This window comes from Aythya fuligula, chromosome 4 (assembly GCF_009819795.1).
Source record: "Aythya fuligula isolate bAytFul2 chromosome 4, bAytFul2.pri, whole genome shotgun sequence".
In the NCBI taxonomy this organism is placed as follows: Eukaryota; Metazoa; Chordata; class Aves; order Anseriformes; family Anatidae; genus Aythya; species Aythya fuligula.
Genome location: NC_045562.1, coordinates 11,266,043 through 11,272,042, shown reverse-complemented (window position 1 = coordinate 11,272,042; position 6,000 = coordinate 11,266,043). Strand labels below are relative to the sequence as shown.

The 6,000-nt window shown below is 49.5% G+C and overlaps 1 protein-coding gene across 1 annotated transcript in view; it reads left to right on the top strand.

Annotated features, from left to right (window-relative positions):
- The first annotated feature begins 4,749 nt into the window (after positions 1–4,749).
- CCSER1 (coiled-coil serine rich protein 1) overlaps positions 4,750–6,000 on the top strand; it is a 648,644-nt gene continuing 647,393 nt past the window's right edge. Inside the window, exon 1 of the mRNA XM_032187512.1 lies at positions 4,750–4,822. The gene's annotated coding sequence lies outside the window, so the exon portion shown is untranslated. The remainder of the gene's footprint in view (positions 4,823–6,000) is intronic.

The window sequence follows — 6,000 nt, the reverse complement described above, 5'->3', positions numbered from 1 at the left end:
TTTCATTCAATTTAACAAGCTAAATTTTGAGATTGTAATGAGCATTTCTCTTTTTGAGTGAATAGAAATTCTACACTTCTAATTGTCATTGCTCTTTCTGACCCTAGTAGTGACGGTGATCATCTTGCAAAAAAGTGGTGTCTTTTGTGCCATTGACACTGTGGGAGTCCAATGACAGAGACTATAAATCAATTTACAAGAAATTTAAAAGCAGTGGACAAAACCCATGAACATTAATTTAAAATCTGCTTCAGACCACCATTATTTTTTATTAACTAAAGCGCACTTTGATCTCCTTTGAGATTTTAATGTTAGTGTGATGAAATCCATCACATTTAACAAACTGACCAGCGTCAGTGACAGTATTTATCCAGTACATTGCACATACATGGCACTACACAGCAAATGGAAGGTCACTCAGTTAATCCTGGCTCCAAAGGTATAAGTGGATATGATGGCACACAACACAAAAGCAATACATATTGATCAGTATGGCACTGCTCCACTGAACAGATGTTTCCTGAAAAGATAGTGGAAGCAATTTGGTACAGGAGGCCTCCTTTGCTCTGTCCTGTGATGGTAAACTGGGACTTGACCAGACTGCTTCGTGGTTACTGTGGGGCAGCAACACTCCCAATGCCATCCTGGCTCAAACAGTATTGTTTGAGAAAAACCTGCAGCGAAGTCAATGCAGCTTTGCATCCCCTCCCAAGATGCCCCAGAGTATCCAAGTGCTGAGGTTAGTTTACTCTGCCAGCATGTGGCTGTGAGTCACAGCTTGGCAAGCAGAGTTGCTCTCACAGAACCGGTTCCTTTAAGATTCATTAAATGCTCCTCCAAAACAGAGATGAACCTGTTTTACACGCCCCCCTCTGGTGTTTTACCTGCCCTCCTCCTCCCAAGTATTTTGTTTTATAGCTATGTCCAGCCCCTAAATCTCCGCAGTTAGGGTCACTCGTGCAGAGAATCACTGACTGTCCTGACTGCTGAATAAGGCAGAGCAGCTCTTCTCTGCACTGATGGCTTGTATCCAGAGATCTTAAGGTCTTAAAGAAGGTTACACAGGGATGCACACTGAACCCTGATGGACGTGGCTGTCAAAACTGATTTGATCTCATGTGCCTCAGCTCCCTCCATGCCTACCCTGAAATGAATCCACACTGAGGTGGAGAAAAAGTGAAAAAAAAGTGTGGTAAAAAACACAGCCCTCTTTTTTATTAAGTAGGTGGCAGCATCAAGCACGGGGGATCATGTGAAATGATTAGTCAGGAAACAAGGAATGAACTCAAACTGAGAGGGAATAGAAATAGCTGATAGACAATGCAAGGGGATCAGACATGTCTGCTGTAGTAATTTTCAGGACATTTATACCCCAGCAAGAAGAACGCATTCTTCCTGATGAATCCACATCTCTGCAAACCTGGAATTTTCTGATAAGACTTGATGGTGTTAGCAAAGCCTGATGATTATTTTGGTGTAATACCTGTCATACAGAGAGGTTTTCTGCAAAAGTCACTGGGGCCACACTATCAGGAAATGGGTGGGAGACTAGAATCAGGTTACTTATGCTTGGGAAGGTCCTGGGTGTGGTGGCCATAAATTTTCTTCCTCCTGTAGCTCCCATAGCTATCTGCTGAGGTCTCCGTTAGCAAAGCCACTTCAAAACAGGTATTGCTTGATGCTTAAAATAATTACAATGTTTTGTTCTCTCCCCCCCCCCCCCCCCCCCCCCCCTACACACACACACACACACACTAGAATGAAATGTAATTTTTGAAAAGCTGCCATTATTCTGTACAATCTCTAGCTGCTGGCTGTTCTTCTGCCTGTGTCACTGGGCTGATCAAAGCCTTTCTGACTTCACTAGAAGCATCAGTTGTGAGTGTGTCTGGAAGTGCCACTTAATCACAGGGGCTAACCTTTCAGGGCAACAGCAGGCAGGAGAGCTTAGAGAAACATGCCAGAGAGTCAGAGTTAACCATTAGGAGGCTGTGAGAATCTTCTAGTGAACACAGGCAGGAGGAAGAAGGGTGAGAGATGGAGTTCAGAAACCATGCAAGGCTCTTGGGAGAACCCGGGTTCAGCAAATCACAGATTCCTCTGTCTTTAACTTCAAGGCTGTCTAAACTTAATAAAGTGGCTAAGCAGACATGTAATTTTAATTATGGCAAAAAATCCTAGTCTTCATTGAGACAATTCATGCACATAGAGCTGTATACATGCTTAAATGCTTGGATGGGTTTTGAACCAGTACTCAGTAGAACTATTTTGCAGCCATGTCTTCTTGTTTGAAATTCCCACATTGCGAATATAGGCACTTTGAATAATGAATATCTACTCTTGAGGTGGTGTCCCATGAGATTTTTGAACATTTTAAAATGTGGATGACAAGTTACTAAAAATGTCTGTCTAGCATCATTATGGTACTGTTGTGTTCAGCATACTCCAGTAGTTTCTCTGTGACTGTAGAACATTTTATCTGTTACTATCTGGCCAAGAATTATAAAATCGTAAAGGTTGGAAAAGATCTCAAAGCTCATCTGGTCCAACCATTGTCCTGCCACCACTGTCACCCACTAAACCATGTCCCCAAGCACCACATCCAACCTTTCCTTGAACACCCCCAGAGACAGTGACTACATCACCTCCCTGGGCAACCCGTCCCAATGCCTGACTGCTCTTTCTGAGAAGAAATGTCTCTTAATTTCCAATCTGAACCCCCCCTTGCACAACTCGAGGCCATTCCCTCTGGTCCTATCACTAGTTACCTGTGAGAAGAGGCCGACCCCCAGCTCCCCACACCTTCCTTTCGGGCAGTTGCAGAGAGCAATAAGATCTCCCCTGAGCCTCCTCCAGACCAAACACCCCCAGCTCCCTCAGCCGCTCCTCACAGGCCTTGTGCTCCAGGCCCTTCCCCAGCTTCGTAGCCCTGCTCTGGACACGCTCCAGGGCCTCGATGTCCTTCTGGTAGTGAGGGGCCCAAAGCTGAACACAGTGCTCGAGGTGCGGCCTCACCAGAGCAGAGCACAGGGGGACGATCACCTCCCTGCTCCTGCTGGCTGCACCATTCCTGACACAAGCCAGGATGCTGCTGGCCTTCTTGGCCACCTGGGCACACTGCTGGCTCTTGTTCAGGCGAGCATCAAACAGCACTCCCAAGTCCCTTTGCCTCTGCACAGCTTTCTAGCCACTCTGCCCCAAGCCCAAGGAGAAACAGAAACAAACACCTTTCAGTTTGGTCATTACATTTCATACAGCATAGTGGTGAACTTGTTTGACTGACTGACTATTATATCTAAAGATAATCGTGTATGTCAGACGGCCTTGTTTGAAAATTTAGATTTTGTAAAGACATATTTAAAACCCTCCAGATTCCTGTCAGTTTCATACGAAATCTGACACAGACATAACTCCCTCTATTTTCACAGAAGTATTTTCAGGATTTCAGCTGAAATTGGCCTCATTGTTGCTGTTAAGTTGTAGCTGCCTGCATTTTACGGAAATGAGTTTTACTCAGAATTCTTCAAAACTCTTATTGGCTTAATTTTGATCTACACTTCACTATATAAGTCTAGTTCTTAACATTTATTTGAGTTCTTCAGTTTCAGAAGCAGCAATGATGTTTACAAAATGAAGTTATTTTTGGGTTGCAAAGCCAATGTGATACTCTGTGGCGAAGTTATGCATGTTAGCTTTTGTAAGATGAGGTGAGGTGGTGCCTATCTGCAGCCTGCCATCCACGTGAATTGTCACTCACTTTATTCCAGCGAGGTTGCTTTGATAAGGGATGTGGGAATGGTGCTGTATAAATTGGCAAGAAAGAACATAATACGAAAACTTTATCCCTTAAATATTAGTTGCATAGAGCATGGCTATTCCTCTGTTTTACCCTTCCTTTCTGGGTTGGGAAGGGAACTTCATTCCTTACAGCAAATGCCCTGTAACTGGCTGCTGCCCTGACCAATATTCCAGGTGGATTATTTCCGTTTTCACACCAGTGTGGATGAGACCTTGCCTTTGGTACCGTAACTGCTTTTTAGGTGCCCTGTACACGGTCCTATTTTATTTCATTTCATTTCATTTCATTTCATTTCATTTCATTTCATTTCATTTCATTTTTTACGTATGGCAACGTGCCTGGACTGTGACGGGCTCACAAGAAAAAAAAAAAAATAATAATTACGAAGCGCGTTATCAGAAAAAAGGAGATGAGGAAGTGAAATCAGCTGGTTCCCCTAGCGTGCGGGGGAGGGAAAAAAATAAATGAATAGGTAAATAAATAAACAAACAAACGCGAAATCCTTGAGCAGATGGTGAGTGTAAACACACCGGGGCAGCGCTGAATTCCTGCCCGGCAGACCCGGACTTTCACCCCCCCAACCCCAACCCCCCCCAGCGCTGCTCCAACCCCTGCCGGCCGCGGAGGCTGCCACGCAGGGACACCCACAGCCACCCACCCACGCAGGGACACCCACCCACCCGCGTGTGCAGCCGTGCCCCCCGCAGCCCCCCACGCGATCGCAGCCGGCCCCCCCCCCGGCCCCGACACACACACACACACACGCGGAAGCGCCGCCCCGGCCCGCCCCCCCCCTCCGCCCGCTGCCTCCCTCTCTCTGTCCCCGCACGCCGCCCACCCGCACGCACACCCCACAGCCGCAGCATGACCGACTGACACCGACGGACAGACGGATTGACACCGGCTGGGGCGAGCGGCCCCGGCCGCATCGTTCGCCCGGCGAGCCAGCAGCAAGGCGGGCGGGGAGGTGGCGGCGGTGGCCGCCGCAGGGGTCCCCAGCCCCCGCCGGTGGAGCCCGGCCAGGTAACGCGTCCCCTCCCTATAGCGCGACCCCCGGGCGGGTGGCGGGGGGCGCCAGGTGCTGAGGGGATGCCGAGGGTGGCGCCCCGCGGCGGCCCGGCCTCGCTTCGCCTCGTCTCAGCGCTGGCGGGGCGGCGGCTCCCGGCCGCCCTGCGCCCTTGGCTGGGCGCTGCCGGTGCCGCAGCTCGGTGCCGGGGGGCGAGGAGCCGGCGGGGAGGTGGCGGGGGGCAGCCCGCAGGTGGCCCCGGGGCTGCCGTGTGGCGGCTGCAACCCCCCCCCCCCTCCACCCCGCGGAGCCGGGCTGCGCCTGCAGAGGGGTGTGAGCCCCGCAGGTCGGTGGGGAGACGCGGTGCTTTTTGTCTGGAGCCTCGCCTCGGGGCTCCTCTCCTCATTCTTCTCCTTCTCCTTGCCCTGGCTATCGAGGAATCTGCCCGCGACCCGTGGGGGTGAGAGGCAGGAGCCTTCTCAGCAGCGTGAGCAGCGCCGTGGGGGTGCTGCGGGGCCTTTGCGCGGGGCTGGGTTTGGGGGAAAGGAGCTGGAGGATGCTGACAGCTCTCCAGAAACACACGGCAGGCTCGAGAGGTGGAGCAGATGGCGGTGGTGCCGCTTATTATGGGAAAGGTTTGTGAAAATCCCACCTCTCCTCTCGATAATTTGTGCGTTTTCTCCTGGCTGAAGGAGGTGATCTTTCACTTTCCTGCAAGGGAAAGAAAGTTGCAGTGAGTTCTGTTATTTTGCGAGGGAATGCAGCAGTCCTGCTTTTCCGCAGAGAGTTGAACCCTTCAGAGCTTTGTGTCTGTCTTGCCTTTGAAACTGACAGCAGTAAGTTTCTCAGCTTAGAGAAACGTGGTCCGCTTTGTTTTCCTATCGCACACCTTTATAGGGGAACGTAACCAGAAGGGAGATTCAAAATCCCTTCTTATTCTCTTCTATGCCAGATGCGTTTTTTCCATCTAGTATATATTGCACTTGAAGTGTTAAACTCTCAGGGGGCAGGGAGGTGGGGATGTGAGGCAAGGTCTACTAGTTACTTCAAACAATTCTCTGTGCTCACACTTAAGAAGGAGAGAAAGGAACATGTTGTAAAAGCAGCTGAGGAATATATAAAAGTGAAATATTAATGAACTGGAAAAGCTTAGATAGTAAGACATTGCGCCTAATCATTTAGGGGGGTTCTCGTC